The sequence below is a fragment of the Dromiciops gliroides genome, chromosome 3 (assembly GCF_019393635.1).
Source record: "Dromiciops gliroides isolate mDroGli1 chromosome 3, mDroGli1.pri, whole genome shotgun sequence".
NCBI classification, from domain to species: Eukaryota; Metazoa; Chordata; class Mammalia; order Microbiotheria; family Microbiotheriidae; genus Dromiciops; species Dromiciops gliroides.
The window spans coordinates 145,520,494-145,544,571 of NC_057863.1; positions in this window are offsets into that span (position 1 = coordinate 145,520,494).

Below are 24,078 nucleotides of genomic sequence, written 5' to 3' on the forward strand. Positions count from 1 at the left end.
AATAAGAGTATTACAAAATATAAACTTGATCGCATGACTATAAAAAGCTTTTACAAATATTCTCCTTGTTTTAGAAACTAAGTATAAGACACAATCTCAAAAGCATTAAAATCTCTATGAAAATAAACCTATACCATTAATTCCAAAATGTATATGTAATAGCATAGAAATCCTATGTAACCTCTGAACTGACATTAATAATCTGAGTGAATTCAGAACACTCTTGATTCCAATATCTCAAATCCCCAATACTCATATCAGTACCTTGCTGCTTACTTCTACATTTCTGTACAATATATACCCTTCCATGGCAAAAGAAGCGGAGTCTTGAACTATGTTGATGATTGTCATTCTTATTCAGCTTAAGTTTTTCTTCTTTAACCCCTCTATATTGTCTGTCAGTCTTTTCACCATACAAATGCTTTATAAGATTACTAATTAAAGACAAAAGCAGGTTAGCAAAATTATGAACAAAACGAGCATATCTGGAATTTAAAGGGCTTTCTAAGGTTGTCTCAGAAGCACAGCCAGGCTGGGGAAGGGCTGAGCCTGAAGCTGCAAATGTAGTTAGAGAAAGTTGTGCATGAGCATCAGATCTCTGGACTTCCCAGGCAGGGGAAGCTATGGGCTTGGCCATAGGAGGAGTAGAGGGTGGGGTCTGGAGAGGAGGGGAGGGACCAGAGCAATTTGAATCAGACTTGATTTTGAACTCAGGCCTGGATTCCTCTTCCCCCACTTTGCCTCCAGGTGCTAGGGGATTAAAAGCTTCTAGAGGGTGGGTCATTGCCTCCAGGCATGCAAAATTAGAGCAACAATTAGTGTTAGAACTGGGGAAAGCTGCAGGAATCTCTTCAGGTTTCTCTGAAAAAGCATGGTTGGGAGAGGGAGAGATATTTCCTTGTGTGAGTAAGTTGCTGGCTCTTCTAACAAAAATAAAAAGAAAAATAGAAAATCCACAAAAACAAAGCATTAACATGATCTTATCTCCCATTTGTCTGGTTAAACAGACTAAAATCAAAAATAGGGTAATTAGGGAGTTTAAAAGGTCCATTCGAAAAAATTTAAAGGGAAAACACAGCCAGTGCGCCAGTACTTAGCAGTTTAAAGGGTAGGAGAAATTTCTTACCCAACCGGAAGATCAGAAGTGAGGTTCAGCTTTCCTCTTCGTGGTCAGCCATCTGTTAAGGGTTAAAATTCTAGCTAGTCTGTCTAAAATATCTAATGAGTGGTCGCCAATAAATTATAAGCTTTAGCAAGAGTTAGACTTTTAAGCATTTATTAAGGAGAATAAGAATTTGGTAAAGAGAGAGAAAGGCCTAGATTCCTATCTATTAAAGGGAGAGCACATTTCTAGCTCCCTTCTCCGCCAGCGTCCCCCGGAAAGAGAGTGAGACCGAGCGCCAGTCTCTTCCTTCCTCCTCCCACTAGTCCGTGTCACTTCCTGAAGCCTGGTCTTGCCCTCAAAGACCTTTGCTTCATGGGCAGAACTCTTCTACAGTAAGTATCCAGCAGGTGGCGTCATTCCAATCGTTACAAGAGCAAGCATTTATTAAGCATATACTTTGTGCCAAGCATGGGGTTATAAATACAACTAATCAACCTAGGAGGGTATATCCTAAAAAGGAAGATGGAATATAAAGAACTATAAATTGACTTGGAGGCCAGATTTTTCACAACATAAGGTTCAATCTCATCCAACAAAGAGACAATCAGTAAAGACTCCCCATAGAGTCCTGGGGGGCAGAGTTTTAGGTTCTAGTGGGAGGGGTCTGCATAGATTATCACCAAAAGATTCTGTTGCCAGCCCTGTAAGTATAAGAATACTATAAGTTAATTTGAGGAGGGAGATAACTTTAATAATTAGCAAAATTGCTCAGTCTTCATTTAGAAGGTGCACCTGAGTTAAACCTTGAATTAAAAGAGAAATTATGAAAAACAGAGATAAAGTGTGAGTGTATTCCATGAGTAAGGGATGACACGTGAAAATATTTGTAACTAGAAGATAAAGTGGTCACCTGCATCACTGGAGGTGATTTTCTTACCTGGAAAGCCTCTGTACCAATAGATGGCAGTTCCAATCTTTATGCCTAATCTTAACTTGAGATCAAAAGTTCTTTACATTACAGTGACCTCAATTTGTATAAAGATGGGGAGAGGGATCTTATCCTGATGACACTCAAGTTTTTGATTTACCTACTGTTTAAATGCATGATTTCTTTCAACTAAGGGATTCAGGACAAAGGGATCAATAGTGGTACCAAAATGAACTCACAGCAATGTAATAATATCAAAACTACTACTTTTTTTTATTCTATCCAATAAAATTCAAAATTACATAATTATGCCAGACAAATCACACTTCCTCTCATCCAAGCAGCCTATTTTTCCAAGGAAGGAGTATAAAATAAACTGACAGCTTTGGAATTTTAATAGCACCTCCCATCTCTGTGGTCCTGTGGTCATGTAAACAGAAAAGATCTCCAGTTCCTAAAATAAATTAACCACCCTCATCCTTCACACATAGTAAAACAGCCTTCATAATTCCATGGGTAAATAAACCTTTATTTCACAAATAAACTCTGAAGTTGTTTAAATATAAAAGAAGAGCTATCTAGGAGGCAATGTTGAACAAAAGAACAAGAACTACATATATTTGGAATTAAACTCCTGGAGTGCTCATCAAATTTTAAAAGGACTGTAATAGAAGATTCCCTATTGTTCATATCCACAGGATTAAGTACTTGACAGGGTTTGAAGCAGTTGAGATTCACATAGGTTCATATTAATAGGATTTCTGACAATTAAAGGCACACTCTCGTGAAATATAGGGAAAGTTCAATGTACTTTTAAAATTTAAGTGTACATGAATACTACAAGCCTGTGATTTTGCTTGGTCTATAGGAGTTCTTAACCATGTGTGTGTGTGTGTGTGTGTGTGTGTGTGTGTGTGTGCATGTAATGCATGTGATCTCTTTGACAATCTAGTGAAATCTCCTTTATTGCTCCTCAGAATGTATTGTGTTCTTTTACATTCATAATTAAATAAAATGTTCAATGCCAGATAGAAATTAGTGAAAATAAAGACATTTTTTTCTCATCCAAATTTAAAAACTCCTGGATATCTATCCATGGACACATTGGGTATCTATTAATCCTATATTAATTACCCCAATTTATGAGATTAATTTTGTTCCCCAACTCCTGTGTTCTTTTTTCTTTCTTTCTTTCTTTTTTTCTTTATGCGGGTCAATGGGGGTTAAGTGACTTGCCCAGGGTCACACAGCTAGTAAGTGTCAAGTGTCTGAGGCTGGATTTGAACTTAGGTACTCCTGAATCCAGGGCCATGCTTTATCCACTGTGCCACCTATCTGCCCCCTTGATGGTTCTTTTGATAGAAGACAGAACCTGCTTTTACAAAGTTGTAAGACTTCTGAAAAGAACTGGGACCTGAAAAAGAATTTCTTCCACTCTTTCCCTCACTATGGATTATCTAAGACCTGAAGGTGAAAAATGAGACCATCACAGCAAAATCAGAGCATCTGGTCATTTATCATTCATGATAAAAAAAAATCAATAATTTCTTGTATTTTTCTTACCAATTCCATTTCCATATCCGCTTTAGCATCTTAAATGTATTTTCCTCTACTGGCTCCTTTTCTTATGTCCTCAAATAGACACTGATCTCTCCTATGCATATTTGTGGGTGTGAGAAGGGGAAGAGACAACCTTTCAATTCTTCCTGTTAGAGTCTCTTGCTTTTATCAAGTTTGAGTTCTTATGCTACCTATTTCTTATAAGAGGATAGGTTGATTGTTGGGTTTTTTTTTTATATATATAACAGGTCTTAAAATGTATTCATTGCTTTGAGTAGGGTTCTATTTCCTTTAAGGATATCATTATAATTGTATTTGTTTCCCAATTCCTAGTGGTCTTCTTGATTATGGTACACCCATGAAGGCTCATTTTTTCCCTTAATTTCCTATAACCTGTCTGTTGTGCCCTTGGTAGAGTGTCTTGTGATTTCTGGGAAAATTTCACTTTTAAAGGTCACCAATTAATGCCTAAATGTCTCAAATGTGTATATGTGTATGTGTATGCATATATGTATATGTATGTGTGCATGTATATATATGTATGCATATGTATGTGTGAATATATATATATGTATATGTATATGTGTGTGTGTGTATATATAAAAGAATTAGAGTTTGGATGGACCTCAGAGGATATCAAATTGCCTCAATGACCTCAATTCTGCCTAAAAGTTCTGTAATATTTAACTGGCCACATTTTACTTTTTAAAATTACTCACTCTCTTTTCAAATCTTAAGCTAGCTTAGTTGTCCTCCATTTCGATCCTTTCTTTTCCTCTATCATATTTTGTATATACTTCAAGGCTCAGTTTCCATTTAATTTCATATTTATTTTTAATACACTCTTTCTCCTGAATGTCTCTTAAGCTTTTGTCGAGGTTATGCATCATATTATATTTTGTTTTCTCTGCTCTCTAATGCCTAGAATCATAGATTTGCACCAACATAATCAATGAATTATCTGTGGAGTTGGGAAGGACCTAGTAAAGATTACAATATATTGATTATAATAATAACTAACATTGGCAAATCACTTTAAGTTTTGTAACTCATTTGAGCCTCCTAACAATCCTATAATTAGATATTGTTATCATCCACATTTTACATTTGAAGAAACAGATTGAGAGATGTAAAATGATTTATTCTGGGTAATATACCTAGTAAAATATGTATAAAGAAAGATTTAAATTTAGATCTTCCTGAGGCTAAGACCAGCACTCATGTTAAATATATCAACTATCTTTATTTGAAAACAAAACAAAGCAAAACAAAACAAAAGTAATGAAAAATATTAAATTTAGAACAAGTAACTGACTTGCTAAAGATCACTCAGTGACAATGGAAATAAGAAATTAGAAGTCAAGTCTCTTAAATCTGAGTACAGTTGTTTTCCCACTATACCAACATGTTTTGTACAGTGTTTTACATATACCAGGTATTGATCAAATATGTGATGAATAAGTTAAGGACTAGAATTTAAAATAAGTGTATTTCTCTTAAATTATCAGCTTGCTGATTTAGTGTCCAGCTTCTACTAGGTCAAAATTATTAAAAGAGAAAGATAAAGTGTCTATTTTAATAATATCATAACACAAATGAGACTACACTAATTTAATTAAACATTTTGTCAAAACTAAAATTCAATGAAAGAAAAATACAATCACATATTTGTTTAAAAAAGTTATAATCTATATTTGTGTGAGATGTATTTCTTTACTTAGTGCTTCAATGAGTACTATTCCATTCATGTAGATATTCCCTCCCCTGGGTCAAATCAAAATATGCCTAGGGCTTTTCACCTTGTATCATTCTCACCCATGTCTTTCTCTAAATCCTCTTTAGAGGATTACCCTGTATCCTTGAGACCTTCCCATGGTTCATTCAATATTTCATGTGTAACAAAGCATTACTCAAATTGTCCATCTATTACCTCTCACTCTTATTAAATGACTTGACAACATCTTTTATGATCAGACTTGGCCTTGATGATGTCTTTTATGACACTTTTCATGAGCAAGTCATCATCAGTAATATTCTGCAGCCTACTTACATTGTCCTTTCATTCTTTCATTGCTATATGAAGAAGGATATGAATTTTTTATCCTCCTAAGTTATAGTTTTTCATGTTTTACCACTATTAAATAAGAAATGAATGAATGAATGAATGAAAGAAAATGTCACTTACCACTACATTTTATTCTATGTGCTGAGGATACAAACTGAAAAGCAAGAGAGCACCCATACTCAAAGATCTAACAATCTGATAAAGAAAATACACCTATGGGAGACAAATTAGAAGTCAAAAGTACTAGTCCTTTGCAATACTTTAGGTATAACTACAAATTAGATGGTAATGCATCTTTCTTAATATCATTTCTACTTATTTTCCATGTTAAACCAATTAACAGTATCAAGGTCTTTGATGATGAGATTATTTTCCCTCTATTTTTAGTAGCTCTGGGTGTTTAGGGGATGGAGGTTTTAGCACATGAAGAGGCCATTGTTAAGTGTGTTTCCATAAGAGTTTGCTTCACTAGATAACAACTTTGAGAATGAGGCTCAAATAGGGTTGATAGTGAGTAAATTCTTGATTATCCTTGGACTCTTAGGCTCACCTGCTTTTTGGTAACAGTTCATCAAAAGTTGGTGTTGATGCTAGTGATGTTGGATCCATTCTACTCAAGGATTTATCCTTTAAATGGCAATGGGTTCTGTCCCTGAAGAAAGGACAACAATCTAGAGGATTGTTTTTATTCCTGGGACTCTTGGGTGTAAGGATATTGAGCTGTCTCCAACAGAATCCAAAGGGATGTAGTGCTCAAAGTTATGATAGTGGTTTGACCCACCTAGCAGATAGTAATTTCTGACTTTGTCTAGGGTTCCCTGGCTTCACCTGAAAGATATCAATCGATCAACAAGTATTTATTATGCACCTTCTCTGTTCTATCCACTGTGCTAGGTGCTAGGGATAGAAATATAAATAATTTAATAAGCAAGAAGTTAACAATTTAATGACTTTTAAGAAGCATACATTTTAATAGGGAAGATAACAACTATAGATAAAAGTATGTTCAAACATATGGAAAAAGAATGAATAAAAAGTATTTAAATATAAAGTAATGTGATGAGTTACAAGAAGTTGTGATGGTTGACCTTCATCTTTAAGGAATAAAGGGAATTCATGAGGTTGAGATAACGAGAATCATACTCAATATGGGGTGGGATTGGTCCATTAAAAGTGATAGATGGAAGATAGAGCGTAGTATATTAAGAACAGGGGAAGGGCAGGTAGGTGGTGCAGTGGATAGAGTACCAGCCCAGGATTCAGGAGGACCTGAGTTCAAATCCATCCTCAGACACTTAACACCAGCTGTGTGACCCTGGGCAAGTAGCTTAACCCCTAATTGCCTCACTAAAAAAGATTAAAAAATAAATTAATTAATTTAAAAAAAGAACAGAGTTAAGGCAAATTTGGCTAGATTGTAGTTCATTATTACAGCTTAAGTATAATGAAGCAACAAAGATAAAGAGTCGTTGGGTTCTTAAGGTCTGTAAAAATAAGAGAGGAATTTATATTTGATTCTAGAGGCTATAGGGAATCACTGAAGTTTATTGAGCAGGGGAATTATTTGATCAGTCCTGTGTTTAAGCGAGATCACTTTGGCAGCAGCAGAGGTATTTGAGGCAAAGAAGACTTGAAATAGGGAGAACAGTTAGGAAGCTGATGCAATAATCCAGTTGAGTGGTCATGAGAACCTGGGATAAAGTGATTATTGAAGAGGAGATGGAAGAGGTTAGAAATGAGAAATATTAGGGCTCAGCAGCATGGGTTGGCAACTGGTTGGCTATATGGAGTGAGAGAAAGTGAGGAGTTGAGGAAAACACCAGGGTTATGAACCTGGTAAGATGGTAATATAATTGATAGAAATGGGGAAAGTTGGGAAAGGGCAGGCACTGAAAAATCATTTGTGTTAAAAGAATAATGGGCTTTGGGGAATCAAGCATCTGGGGACCATTGAATACCCAGTTCAAATATCTAAATGAAAGCATTTATTCTGATATTAATTTCTATATCAGGCTCAACGTTTGCTGTGTGTGCATACACACATACACACACACAAACACACACACATATAATATTATATATGTGTATATATAAATATAATATATATCCAAGTGTGTATATATATCATGTATGTGCATGCATGTATTAACATATTCCAAGTGTATATATACATAAAACACATGTGTATGTGTGTATATATACATATGTGTATATATTATATTAGATATATGGTATAATTACATATGTATTATCTTGTGGATATATAGAAAACAATATATAATTGTGCATTATATTATATATAATATACATAATATTATAAACATACAATAAATAACTTTCAGACAAACTCAATGGGCTGCTATTGCTGCCTCAAACTAGCTAGCTTTATGGCTTGAACTCTTTAGAATTAGATATCTTGTAAGATAAGTCCTATTATTGTTTCCATTTTACTGACAAGCAAATTAGGGTTGATAAAGATTAAGTGACTTGCAGTGAGTCACACAGGTCAATAGGTAGTAAATATCTAAGGAAGAATTTGAAAGCAAATCTTCTTGAGGCCATGTCCAACACAATATCCATTGTAAAACCTAGTTGCTTCTATCCAATTCCATAACATGATCTGGATAATTTGTGTGTGTACACACACACACACACACACACACACACACACACACACACACACACTCACACACACATATGTATGTATGTATGTGTATGTATATGTATATAAGTGTGTGTATGTCCTAAAATGTTTATTAACATCCCTTCTTTCTGAATTGCAGTCATTTTATACAATGCTCTAATTTCAACCACTTTCCATGACAGAAAAAGACAAAAAACATTCAATAAAAATATTTTCTAAAATAATTGTCTATCTGCAAATGAAAAGCTTTCATTAGGTCTTCTTTATTAATGATGTATGAATATATTTATATGAATTATAGTTTCTATTATTCAACTTCTTCTTAGGAATATTTTCCCCCTTACATTGTAGTAATCAGGTTTAATTTATTCTGTTGATGGTGTCTATTTCATTATGCACTATTTCATAAAATATCTTCCTACATTTATCTGAATTCCTTATGTTAATTTCTTCCTACATAGAAATATTCCTTTGCCCTCACATTTTATATTTCCCCAGAAATTTTCAAGTGTGTATATCTTGTTTGTTTTTACTGTTTTGTGGCTATAAAGATTTTTTTTTAACAAATATTTTATCAACACTTGTTATTGACCTCCTTGGGTAATAAGCATTATGAGAATGGTTAGGCATATTTCTTTTGATTGACCATGACATCAAGTAGAACCTATAGTCTTGGAAGATTTCATAGAGTCAGCATAATGCCATTTGAAAATAGAAACATTTTATGTATACATACATATACATATGTATATACATGTATACATGCATACATATATATATCATATGTCTGTATGAATATCTTGATATGTAGAACTATCTCTATCTATATGTGTATAGATAGAAATATAACCTACTATTCCACCTTTGGTGAGCATGTCTTTTTATTTTATTCCAACTTGATATTAAATATTAATAGTTAATGCAATAAAATTCTTTGCTGGTCAAAACTGACCTCAAATCCTGCATGCCTTTAGCCTCATTGTGAGAAGCACAATATTTTTCAATACCCAATATTCCACTTTTCATTACACTAGATTCAAAATTAATGAACTTTAAATTGGTAGTTCTACAGCTGTCAATGACAAGAATAGCTCACTAGTGAAATGGCAGCAAATCTATTCCATTTTAGATTTATGTGTGGTACTCTTTCAGTGTTATGAACAAATGGCCTCAAGACAGTATGGATTGTGTCATTCTAAGGACAAGCTCCCAGAAGTACAGCATCATAGAATCTTAGAGTTAGAAGTGACATCAGGGATCATCTAGACCAACTCATGCCTTAGTGATATTCCATAATACCCATTATATCCAGAGGCTTTCTACTTTTGGACAGCTCTGATTGTTATGAAATGTATTTGGTTTTCTTTATATAAATTTTAAATCTATATCTGCAGTTTGTGCTTACTCCTCCCTGCTTCTGCCCTCTGGAAACATGACAATGACTCTAATATCTCTTCCCATTCATATATTTTTTAATCTTTGAAGACAGTTATCATAGTCCCTTTAAGTATACTGCAACCTAGACATTAAGTTACATTTTTGCTTATCTTTTTGTTTTTGAATAGGACCAATGAGATCATGGGGTGGTCTTGACTCACAAGTTAATTGGAGTTAAGTGCATAAAGCAGAGTTCTACAAAGTTGTCAGCCTCACTCTCTTTTCTCAATGAAGCACAGTGGCAAGACAAAAGTCAAGATGACTGGTGATGTACTAGGATGCAATGGCTGACCTTGGCATCTTCAATGTCTGACCAAGAGCTAAGCACTCTCAAGTGCTTGCTTCAACCACCTTCTTGGCCATTGAGAAACAAAAGTTAACATCTGGCCATCCCATTAAGAGAAGTATTCACATGCTTGGGTAGACATCCCCCTAACTCATTAATAGCTTTAAGGCCTGTTGGTTACCCTCATGTTCCTTTGACTAATCTTTGAGAGAGTCATGATAGGGACATCCCACACAACCCCATTTTATTAATTTGCGTAATATCCAAATTCTGAATGTCCCCCTTAAAATGTCACTGAATTTACTTTTGCTCTTACTGAGAAACTATCAATGAAGATAGCTTATTCTAAAGTGAATCACATGTCAATAACTAGATAATTCCTCTCTTTAAAGCTATTCATGGTGATTCTGAGGGATGCTTTTGGCAGTCTGCTGAAGTCTATGGACTCCTCATGAAAATATTTTTAAATGCATTAAATAAACTATATAGGGCTATGAAGTAAATCCATTACACTGAATTATATTTATCATTTTTTAGTTTACAAAGAATTATCTTTTTTGTTCAATATAATAATACACAATTCCAAAGAACTTTTGATGAAAAATGCTATCCACCTCCACAGAGAGCACTGCATGACTAATATGGAAATGTGTTTTGCATGACATCACATGTATAATAGACATCATATTCCTTGCCTCCTAAATGGGTAGGGGAGGGGTTGAGGAAAAGGAGATAATTGAAAACACAAAGTTTAAAATTAAAAAATGGAATAAAAACATCAGAGACCCCTGGTTCTGAATCATTGATGTATAGTAAGTTTCATTTTGTGATGTTATTTGGCTTTTGGTAGCTTGGTACTTTTCTATTTTTCTTCCTCAAGTACGTATTCATTACATACATCACAACCTTACCAAATAGACTGCAAGTTTGAGGCTTTATTTTTTATTCTAAATTCTATTTTCCTACATAATTTTAGCTTGCCTCCCTATTTTTCACTAATATTCTCATTTAAGTTATTCCACTTATAGGTATATTTTAATTTAGTTTAGGGGATTTTATCAAGTTCTTCATTTAATTTCCCTACTTCTTCAACTCTATAAAAGATAACATAAGTTTCATAGTAATGCGATATCACCTGCAGACTAACCATTTAATATATTTTGGCCATGGCAAATTATGGAACATATAATTATAGACAATTAGACATATTCATGGCAATTACAACAGCAGTGGTTAAAAAGGAGAAAGAAGAATTGGGGTTTTATATATGCCATCTATAAATGTAAAGTGGAATGTGAACACTAAAAGGAAATACTGTCCCAATGATTAGAAAGTAAAAATTCTAAAGGAACTGAATGATATCAATTTTGACATCCTTCCTATAAATGAAACCAGAAAATAAAAGGAATTTGAAAATAAATGGAAAGATTTGTTCAGTTTTTCAGTCATATCTGACTCTTTGTGGACTGTATATATCACAAAACACCAGGTCATTCAGTTCTCCACTCTCTCCTGAACTCTGTCCAAGTTCATTTATTCCATGAAACTATCTATCCATCTCATACTCTGCCTTCCCCTTTTCCTTTTTCCTTCAATCTTTCCCAAAATCAGGGACTTTTTCAATCAGTCCCTTCTTTTATATGGCTAAAGTATTTAAGCTTCAGGTTCATTATTTAACCTTTCATTGAATAGTCTGATTTAATTTCCATATGTATTGACTGATTTGATCTCCTTCCTGTCCAAGGGACTCTCAAAAGTCTTCTCCAGTGCCACAATTCAAAAGTGTCAATTCTGTAGTACTTAGGTTTCCTTATAGTTCACTTCTCACAGGCATACATTCCTGCAAAAAAAAAAAAAAGAAATAAAAGAACAGCAACTATATATTTGAATGTACAGACCTTTGATAGCAAGGTGATGTATCTACTTTTTCGTATACTGTCCAGATTTGCCACAGATTGCCTTGCAAGGACCAATCATCTTTTAAGTTCATGGCTGCAGTCACCATCTGCAGTGATCTTTGAGCCCAAGAATATAAAATCTGATGATATTTCAATTTCTTCTCAGGTTTGCCAGGAAATGATGGGACCAGTTGCCAAGATCTTAGTTTTTATTTTTTGTTTATTTTTTGTTTTTATGTTGTTTCAAGCCAGCTTTTACACTCTCCTTTTTTCACTCTCATCATGAGGCTTCTTAATTCTTTTTTTACTTTTGGCCATAAGAATGATATTATCAGCATAGCTGAGATTGTTGCTATTTCTCCCAGCAATCTTAATTTTGGTTTTTGAGTCATCCATCCTGGCATTTCACATGATGTACTCAGCATATATATTAAATAAATAAGGTGATAGCATATATCCTTGTTATACTCATTTTCCAATATTAATCCAATCAGTTGTTCCATGTTTGGTAACTAACTGTTCCTTCTTGGACCACACACAGGTTCCTCAAGAAACAAGTAAGATGACCTGGTACTCTCATCTCTTTGACAACTAGTCATTGTTGGTTGTGATTCATACAATAAAGGCTTCAGTGTAGTTAATGAAGCAGGAGTAGATTTGTTTTGTTTTGTTTTGTTTTTTTGTTTTCTAGAACTCCCTTTATTTCTTCATAATCCAGAGAATTTGGTCTCTATTTCCTCTGCTTCTTCAAAAACCAGCCTCTCTTCTGGCAATTCTCAGTTCACATATTCTTAAAGTCTAGCTTATAATCTTGCTGGTATATGAAATGAGATCAAGGGTTTAGTAATTTGAACCTTCCCTGTCATTGCCCTTCTTTGAGTTTGTGATATAAACTGATATTTTCCAATCCAGTGGGCACTGTTGTGTTTTCCAAATTTGCTGGCATATTGAGTGCAGCACTTTTTTGTTTTTTTGTTTTTGTTTTTGTTTTTGTTTTTGCTGGGCAATTGGGGTTAAGTGACTTGCCCAGGGTCACACAGCTAGTAAGTGTTAAGTGTCTGAGGCCGGATTTGAACTCAGGTACTCCTGAATCCAGGGCCAGTGCTCTATCTACTGCACCACCTAGCTGCCCCAGAGTGCAGCACTTTAAAAGCATTATCTTTTAGGATGTTAAATAACTTATCTGAAATAGAAAGATGGCTCACCTTAAAGATGCAAATAAATGAATTATCTTTATTTTCCATCCAAATGAAAAAAAGAAACATTTATTGCTTCATGACTTCTTCACTGAAATATACTTTCCTTGTGAACAGGCATTGTTTCAATCTTTGCATGTATCTTAGCATATAGCTCACTTTCCGGAACAGTAGGCACATAATAGATACTTATTGATTAACTGATTAATTTTTCACAAATGCTGTCCTAAAATAACTAAAATATAAGCATCTATTACAGAAAATGAGGAGTCAGAATCTATAAAATATTTTATTTCACATATATGTCTATATAAGAGAAGAATACACACATGCATACATATGTGAATTTAGTGCAAAAACAGATACAGGTGAGCGCAATAAAAATACACTGGGGAAAAACAAGGTTTAGGTTTATGCAATGTCAGAGTTCAATCTTGCAGATTACACACGATCTTCATCCATACCCATAATGTATATATGTATTTAGGTGCATGTGTGTATATAACATATATGTGCATATATATACATATATATAAAAATACATTATATGTATATGTCTGTGTTTATGAATCAAATGTTTTAAACCACATATTGGCAGGTGTTCCATGAGTATGTATGTTTCCAACAGAGACTCACCTGGAAAACAGATTGTATCCATAATTTAATTAGAGGAACAGAGGTAGCTAGATCATATTTAAAAATTTGTAAGGTGTTAATGACCCTAATCTTTTCCCTAAATCTAAGCCACATAAAAAATAATGCAGAATTTTCTTAGTGATACTAGGTGGCTATGGATTCTTTAAGAAAAAGCAATCTTAAAGAATTAGAGATGGGTGTCATCTAAGAGTCAAAGGGGAATAAAAGCATGGTGGTCATGATTAAGAAAATGGTAGCCTAATAAATTACCCAAAAAGGCATACATGATTCAAGAACAAATATAATAACAAATAGAAGATTCAAGAACAAAGTATAATAGATGAATCATGGGTCTGGTTCATTTTCCATAAACTCTGTTTTTATTCTTTTTCATTCTTTTCCCATTTTTCTTTTCTTTTCTTCTTCTTTTTTTTTTTTTTTGGTTGTTTTAGCTTGCCCAGGTAAGACTAAAGCAGCCATGTACATCTGTAATCTCAATACAAATTTGCATGTAAACTTTAGTCTGCTCTTTTTTTTTTTCCTAACCTGCACCAATTCATAACTTCTAAAGCAATCTAGCAATCTTGCCTTACCAAGAGCTCACCATATTGGTTCTAGACTTACTTCAGATAACCAATTTGCTTTAGCCCTATAGCAAGTCAGATGTCCTGAATTCAATCAATCTAGCAGCCTTGATCTCTCTAAGCACAGGTAATGCAGGTGTGTACTACCAACTCTAGATATTGTTTATCGTGTGTGTACATCATTATTACCTACATAATATTTTTCTTTGAAAAAAATGTATTTATTTTCTTTCTTTCTCACAGTCCTCCAAAAGAAAAACCAAACAAAAATGTAAAAAATATGCAAAAAGAAATATAAATTGTCTATGTCCAAAAATATGTCATTATTCATATTTAAGTCCTTTAAGTCAATGAATGAGCAAGTAGAATTTTTCATACTCTGTCATTTAGAATCATTGTTCACTATTGGGTTGATTAGAATTCTTAAACTTTTCAAAGATGCTAATTTTCATATTTCTTATTTTAGTAAATTTTTTTTCTCCTTGTTCTCTTCACTATGTATTATGTGAAAAAATTATTAATAATAGGGTGTTTTGGGGTTCTATGACACCCAGAGACCCTGTCCATACCTTTCTTGGAGCTAGCCCAGAGTCAGAAAAATTTCAAAGGAAATGTTTTTGGATCTTGGACTATGAATAGTGATTAAAACCACACCAACCTGAAGAATTTTTCTCCTTGGAGGTCTCCATACTCTGACATCAGCCAGACCACCTTCAAATCCAGTAAACAAATAGATTTGAATGATGCTAGCCAATTAGCTTTGAGCAATGTGTAAGGGTGGGCTTTCCTCCTGCCCACAGCAAACTTACACAGTGACTCACTCTCTTAGCCCGGGAACTTGGAGAGAGCAGGCACGGCCTATTTTCTCTCTCCTCCACTAGATTGTAGCTAGGTTTTCCTATCTTTTAGAGCCATGTGCACTCTCTTTACTAATATTTAATATTTTTTAATAAATACTTAATGCCCCCCAAACTGGTACAGTAGCCTCTAATTTCTAATTAGCAAAGTATTAGAACCCCAGCTAATTTTCCCTAAACGTGGGACAGAAGTAGGGTGGCCACAAATAATTTTAAACACCACAATTAGTTCATAACACTCATATAATATTAAAAGACATACTGTATAGAACCAAAACAACATACTATTTGGAGCTATCCCTGTAAATAAGTTATGTGAAGAAGTGGACTAACAGAAAGAGATGAGAGGAATTATTTGTGACCTATACCACTAGAGTAAACACCCACCTTAACAAAACTGCCAGAGTATGAGTTTCAAGGGATTTCATTGTCTACCTAAAGGCCAGCCTTTGGAATAATTACATTTTATATGAATTTGAGATTATTTTTTTTTAAAAAGTCTTTCATCAAAAAAGAATAATGAATAATAGCTATAGATTAGATTTTTTTCACTATAACAACAATTCACTGTATCAGAAGCAGAAAAATAACATCCATAATTAATGCAAAACTTAACAGGCAACTTGTTTATTTACTATTCAGCTTACAGTAAGATCCTTAACTCAGTCCCTCAAGGCTATGATTAATGGTAGGGACCAGGGAAAGAAACATAATTCAGGTCTTATAAAATAATTAGATAAAAAAAATCCACAAGGATTGCAATTTTTGTGTTTTTGTAGGACATTGTGAACATCAGTATTTCAAAAAAATAGCAGTGTCATCAAGTGATGTGCCATTGGTGTCCATCATTTAATGATAACCTTTTATTTGTTTAGGGACAGCTTAAAATAATCTTTTTGTTCCCTGAAATTAAAACAAATTATAGCTTGTAAAATAAAGTATTTCCCTTCTTATAAAAGACACGCTGTTATCATCTTTGGTGATATTACCTGCTTTGAAAATGGTGTGTCTGATGAGTCTTGTCTATAATTAGGAAACGTTAGTTTAACTCCTCCCTCTTTAGAAACAAACTGGGACAACAATTTCACAGTAAATCAGAATTCTGCTATCAAGGGATGCGATAAGCTGTACTGTATTACTCAGTAAATCACAAAGTGCCGCAATAGAGATACTCAATAAGCTCCTCAGTGCTGCATAATAAATCATGAGGTTTGACGATAAAGTTCCACAATAAGCTCCAGTGTATTAGTCACTAAATCATGAGCTTTCACAATCAAGTTAGACAATGAACTTTCTTTGTTATATCTGCTTTTATTATGGGACATCTATCAGTCAAGGCTTACTAGCAGAGTGAAGGCCTCCTTCCCCTCCCAAGATTCATCCATAGAAAATGTGTAGGTGGTTGAGAGAATCATATATGACTTTTAACTTCAGAAAGGAAACTAAATTTCCTCATACCTAAATTTTCCCCAAATAACGTTTTCTAATTTATTAATCAAACTTCACTCAAGCAGGCTATCATCTTTATCAGGCAAAATATAAAACTAATTAATTTTAAAATAAATTAATTAGAAAGATACTTTCTTTAAAGCAGATTTACCCCCTCCCACCCTCCCACTGGAAAGGGGTATATAGTCTAAAGAGATTTTGATGCAATTTTTCAATAACAATTTTGAAATTTATGTATACTAGATGTCTTTATGTGGTTAATCTTTTGTTTTTTGGTGGGGGGAGGGGGTAGGAGTTTTTAATCTGTGATTTCAATGATATTAAGAACTTCCTCTATCAAAGCAAAAGGGAAACTATTCTGTAATTTATAGTTTCAGGAAACTATCAGGAGCACAGAAAGGGGTAAATGACTTGGGCAGGTTCACAATCCATAGGCAGGTCTCATGGTTTTCTCACTCTGAGGATAGAAATCCATTCACTATACTGTGGCTAGTCTCTCCATATCCAGCTGAAGTAATTACAAAAATAGCATGCATTTAGTAAAATACTATAAGCAAAGCAGATCCATGTATATGGTGAATTAAAATTATATAATGTAATTATAACATGAAAAGGCAAATATGAAAATAAATTCATCTTTCTAAATAAAACTTTAATGAAATATTAGATACCTGCAAGATTCTATGATCCCTTGTTTTATTATTAGGATCTATAATTTTCAGTTAATTAACACAAATATCTAAATTACTACATTGAAAATCCAAATTAATTTAGAATTCAGTTTAACCCACATTTTTCTAAATGGCATGAAATGATATTTTAAAATTTTTAACTGGAAATCAAGGGATGGATTATGGGGGTGGGGGCCAAAGACCAATATGTATGGATGATATGGTATTAAATCAACTGTTCCAGAGATAAATAGATATAAATGGTGAAGATGTATAGCTTCATGTCCAGTAATGATTGTTTTGTGTATAAATTATAGACTAAACATTAAATCCATCTCGACTTACACTTCATCTATACACTTTGTATAGTTTTGTCTAATGATAAATTTCTGCCCAATGGATTAATTATACTATGCTGTTGATCTGATTTCATTTGTATAACCATTATACCATGGGGTTAATCTCATTTGATTTTGGTGCTCTTTTGTTATGAGAAAGCTTAACTTTTTTTTTTTAATTTAACTTTTGACATCAGAGATATGTTAGGTCTTTTATAGGGCAGAAATTAGAGTATACTAATTTGAAACCCAAAGTTATAAAGAGTTGCCTGCAAGAGACCAGGAACCTATCTTTCTGAAGAAATACTTTCTAAAACACTAAAACAATATAATAAATGTAACAAACACAAATTCAGTTTAACGTGATAATTTTAAAGGATTGCTTTTTTTAATGTTCAATTCAAAAGAATACCCTGAAGTATAAAATTATCACATCAGTAAGGAGAGAGTCAGAACCTTCTTGATGCCCATCTTTGTATCCTTCTCCACAGAGAAAGAGAATTTCTACATAGCCTTGAGGTTAAGCCTAGGGTACTTTGTCCAGAAGTACCCCTTTATCATTCCCTATAGTACAACAGCATTATTTATAGCAAAAACTCCCTCAGCATTCAATAGAGATCTCCTTATTTGGAAACAAAGTTCTTTATAAGAGTATACACACCAAAAACAAAAAAAGTATAGAGACAGCAAGTTAAATTTATGGCTAAGTGATGCCAGTTTCTGAAGCAACTGTGAGGCCAAAGAAGAGACCAATTTCTCTGGTCTCAGTATGGCAGCAAAATCTAACCAGGCAGTTGATTATTGAAGTAGGGGAGTGAACTGAATAGAAGCAGCCTTAAGCTTGTGATCAGCTGCCCATTAAAATTAGTACATTTCTGCATATTCCCAGCTCCCTAAATCCCCTAGGAATCAAAAGGTCTCTGGCCCTTCTGAGTAGTTTCTACCTTCAATGATCTTTCAGTCCCTATATTTCTCAGGAAAATGGTTGATAAGGGGCTACTCTTTTAAAAGAAAAAATAAGAACAAAAACAAAACCATTGTTGAATTAGTGTATTAGGTGATTGTTAAGTTATAAAAAGAAATCATGTAGCCCGAGTAAAATTCTTCAGGTATATTAATGAAGAAGCATAATTAATGTTCTTGAAAGCTCATAAAAAATAATTTTGTTGTTTATGGACTATAAAGGAATAGTGCCCTAAACAATGAATGGTAAAGTTTGAGCTATTTAGAATATTTCTCAACTATAAATCACTACACAATGTCTCGTAGCAATGTCCCAAAGAATGCAGATTTTAATTTAATTTAAATAGTTGGATTTTCATTTGGATTTAATTTTGTGGCAGCAATCATGATATTAAACATATAATTAGGGGTTTTTTGCCAGAAATATGTCTCCAAGTTAAATCCCACTGCAAGTCATGACATCACCTCCTGATGTCGTGATCCTCCATGAGAATGAAGGACAACCACAATAATTGACAAATGAGCCTTCATTTTAAACCTTTTCTTTTCTCTGATTTTCTAGTACTCATTGAGAACAGAATAATTCTGATGATAGTCCATCATGTAATGGTCATGGGACCAACAGAGTTGGAATATATCTTATTTCCGAATGGCACAACCAGATTATTCCTTTTCTACTATCTTTCAGCTAGTTCTCTTCCTTTCATGTTCATACTATTTAAATTTATCATCCAATGCAAATTCTGGTGGTTGTTAACCATAGACATCAAATATGTTCTCCATTCTTTCTCAATGAGTTTATTTCTTGGCTCACATACTTATCCAATTGCCCAAATCCAGTTTTCTTTTTGAAAGACTTCAACTTGCATATTTATACTTCTTCAAATACCCTAACATCCCATTCCTCAATTTATTCAATTCTCATGACTATCTCCTCCATTCTGCTTCAGTTACACACAAATAATGCTCATGAGTTTTCCCCATTCACCTGTATTCCATTTCTGTGTTCATAAACTTTAAAGCTACTTCAACTGCATACTGCATTTTATGACCCTTAGCCCTATTCTTCATTCTCAATTTGGTTTCCACTCTCCATTTCTGTGTTCTTTCCCAGGTTATCAACCTTCCACTGGCTATACTATGTTCCTTTCTCCAGCTATCATTTAGGGATACTGTCCTGTGTAAAAAGGGCTATCCTTGGAGGCAGCTAGGTGGCACAGTGGTTAAGGCACCAGCCCTGGGTTCAGGAGGACCTGAGTTCAAATCTGGCCTCAGACACTTGATACTTACTAGCTGTGTGACCCTGCCCCATCCCCCCAAAAAGTGGGCCATCTATCGCTACCATAAGCCAATCAATTGCCATTTGAGAAAACATGTTAGCCTACCTGAAGCAGCAAAGCATTCGCCATCAGGGTAGGATTTAATACCCACAGAGTTGCTGCTTCCCCCACAAAAAGTCAATGTACTCCAGGTGAATGAAAGCACCACTAACACTCTGTTTTCTATCTCATCTCATACCCTGATGGTGATAGTTCAGGACACTGAACACAAAAGATTTTGGAAGAGTAATGCCTCCATCCCTTTGTCTGTAGCAATAATCCTGGAAAGCAACCTGTGTGGAAATGAATCTTGACATCTGCACTTGGAAGTGCAGCAACCACATCTGTTGACAACCCAGAATTTATAATCTTTGCTACCAAAGTCCTTGGCACAGTTTTATGATACAAAAACAGAAACATTTTTTTTTATTTGCAGGGACCATGGGGGTTAAGTGACTTGCCCAGGGTCACACAGCTAGTAAGTGTCAAGTGTCTGAGGCCGGATTTGATCTCAAGTACTCCTGAATCCAGGGCCAGTGCTTTATCCACTGTGCCACCTAGCTGCCCCCCAAACAGAAACATTTTATGAGTGTAAATGACATTAAGTGAAAAGAATTAACATAAGGTTTGCTGCTGCTCTTTGAAAATAATGGGTCATTTCAGTCTAACCCTCAGCTGAAATCTTCCATAGTATTATTTCACTTATTAAAATTTGTATTCATTTAGAAAAGGGAATGCCTTATTTTTCTATTTGTATACAGAGAACTTATCACAGTGTTTAGGAAATCTTAAATATTCATCCATTCTTTCATGCTTTTGACCAGACCAGACCTGGGGAAAGTTACAAACCCATGATTACTGAGTGCACCAGAAATTTAAGTTATATAATCTTAACTGGGCCCTCATTGTAGCTTGGCAATTTGTTTTAATTTCTGTAATAGATTCTCATTCCTTTCTTCTCAAAATAGTTTTTTTTTCTAAACCTTCTCTTCTTTCCTCAAGACATTCCCTCCCCAAACTTCTCAGCTGAGGATCTCATCTTATATTTCAAAACTTAAATTAAAAAAAAAAATTCCCAGACTTTCCACAAGAATTGTTTTTTCTCATTTTATATCTCTCAGACATCTGTCCCTACTAACTCTTCCTTCATCCTTGTCTCTCATGAGAAGGTAGCCTTTTTCTGTGCTAAAACAACACCTTCACTTTCATCCTTAATCCTTTGACTTCACATCTTTTCCAGGAGATGTTCTTTTTATCATCAACATTCTCTCTCTAATCTTTATTATCTCACTGTCTATTGGCTATTTTTCTGCTACTTTAGAAACATGTCATTTTCTCCTCCTTCCACAATAAGTGCAAAAAACAATAAGACAAAACAAAAGACTCTTACTTGATCCTAATATGCCTACTCCCTATCATCTTATATCCTCCGTTACTATTCTTCTTTTGACTAAATTCCTAGAGAAAACATATACACTCAGTGTCTCTATTTCCTATTTTTTATTAATTTTTAAATACTCATGAATTTTATTTCCAATCTCATCATTAGACTGAAACTGTTCTTTTCAAAGTCCTGAATAATCCCTTAATCATCACTTCTAATGACTTTTTCTCAATCCTTATCCTTACCCTTTCTTCCACCTTTGATGTTTGTTCAATCTCTTCTCCTAAATATTCTTCCTTGTCTAAATTTTCATAAGTCCACTTTCTCATGTTTCTCCTACCTATGTAACCATTCCTCAATATCCTTTGCTGATTATTGGTCCAGATTATATACATTATTCATGCATGTCTTCCAAGTCTTTGTCCTAGGTCCTCTTCTCTTCTCCCTTGTATCATGTCACTCTGTATTCTCATCAGCTCTCATGGGTTCAGTTATCCTCTCTAATCAGATGATTCCAAGATGTATATGCCCAGTAAAATTTTTCATCACCAATCACTTATTGGACATCTCCAACCAGATTTCCCATAGTCATCCCAAAATCAATAAGTTCAAAATAAACCCTGCTCACCCAATTACAATACCTTCCCTCTGATATTACTACATCTTTTTCTGTCTCTGTTTCTATAAATATGTGTATATGTGTGTTATTGTGTGCATAGATATGTATATGTGTCTGTGTATTTTATGTACACAATGCCAGGCACATAGTAGATGCAATAAATGTTTCTCGATTGATACAAGTTAAATACAGCTTATGCAATTCAAGACCCTCCATAGTATGTCTGACTTTTTGATTCATATTTCATGAATAAACAACCCTTCATTGTTGCTTCATAAATGCTACTTCCCATGTTGAATAGTATGGTACATTGTAATGGATAGAACACTTAATTTCGTGTCTACTGTATCTTTGCTGTGTAGTCTCGCTGTGTTTGGGAAAATTGAACTTTCTTGGTTAAATGCTCTTATGAATGTTCAAACTGTAAGAAAATAATGGACTTTACCAATGCCCAAAGGCCTCAGCTTGAGGGGATTGATTTGGACTGATTGGATTGACTGAGATTGACTGACTTAGCTGATTAACTCACTTGAAGTTAATTCAATTGAAGCCACACCTGCCTGGCCCTCAGAAGGGTGTGTTTTCAGAGACTATCAATTCTGAACTTAACATGGTTCCACCCTCTCCTTGGGGGGCAGAAGAAGCTTCCACATTCAGTTTGTCTGTTGAACAGGCTGGTGGTGGAAGACTTGAGAAAAAACCTAGAGAGGCTGGAACTCTAGGCTAAATAGGCCTTTTCTTAACTTTCTGACCCAGGTGCTCTCTTTTTACTAATACCTGGTATGCTTTAATAAATGCTTAATTCCAAAAACTGGTGTTAAAGATTCTGATTTCTAAGTAAACCCTACTTAATTTTCCCTATACTTGGGACAGGAATAAGGCAACCACCACATTAAATTTTAAATGTCACAAAACATAATGTTAACTGAGTATGCCATTAAACCCACATATTGAATATTCTCATTTGTAATGCTTTGTAACCTGCTCATAACCCCCCTGTCTATGTACCTTTTCATTTATCTTTGGCTCATCAAAATTATGTCTTCAGATTATGTCTCACAACCATCTAATATCTCTATATTTTGAAACTACAAGTATACTTTTCAATCAACTTTCAATATGAAATGAGGTGCCCACAAAATTCTGATTAGTAATTTTAGATAATTCAAATTCAGGTACTTATTAGTTGGAAAATGTACACCGCAATTGAAAATGCCTGGAAAGTTGATGTCCAACTTTTGTTTTTTGTATTGCTAAATGTAATTAATTAACATCCATTCCATTAAAAAAAAATTAAAAGGACTAAGGGTGGGTCATTCAGACCAAATATTCAAAGAAGCAAATGTACTGATTATGTCCATTCCTTTGAATTATGAACACTAATTTATAGGCTCATAGCCTGAAGAAGACAGAGGCTTTATTTCAACATATGTCAAATATATCCTGCACTTAAATGTCTTCATCAATAATGTAGTCATTAACTTTACTGTGTTAGCAATTCATTGATAAATGATGCTTTAGAAAACAATATCAGAAAAATAACCACTCAAAAGACTATCTTTTGGAAGGCTAGCAGATAGTACAATCTAACTGCTTTTAAATTACAATCTAAATTTAGATATGCCTTTGAAATGATATAGCTCTAATGCTCAGGAAGAATGTTATTTTAAATGAGAATATCCAGGTTCAATTCTCAGGTTTTTCTACAAATTGTGTGATCTTAGATAAATCATTTGATCTCATTCTATCTCATTGTTTCACCTGGAAAATGAGAATATTAATACCTGCGGTGTGTATCTCATAGAGTTATTATGAATGCCAAGTGAAAAAAACAATTATTCCAGGCATTTTAAAGTATTATGTAAATTCCAACTAGTATAGGGGATGCACAACTGTTCAATAATATAGGATATTATTGCTAGATTGGATTTTAGAGCATGCCATTGTGGGGGGGAAAAGCACAATCAGTGAAAGGACACCCCAATTTGAGTCCCAGTACAATTCTTGAACTTGTTAATGACCTCAAGTGAGACATTTTACCCTTGTGTTTTTGTTTTCCCAAATATAAAATGAAAGGTTAGGAGTATATATTTCCTTTCAGCCCCACTAATTCAACTGGATCCCCAAAGATGTGAGAGA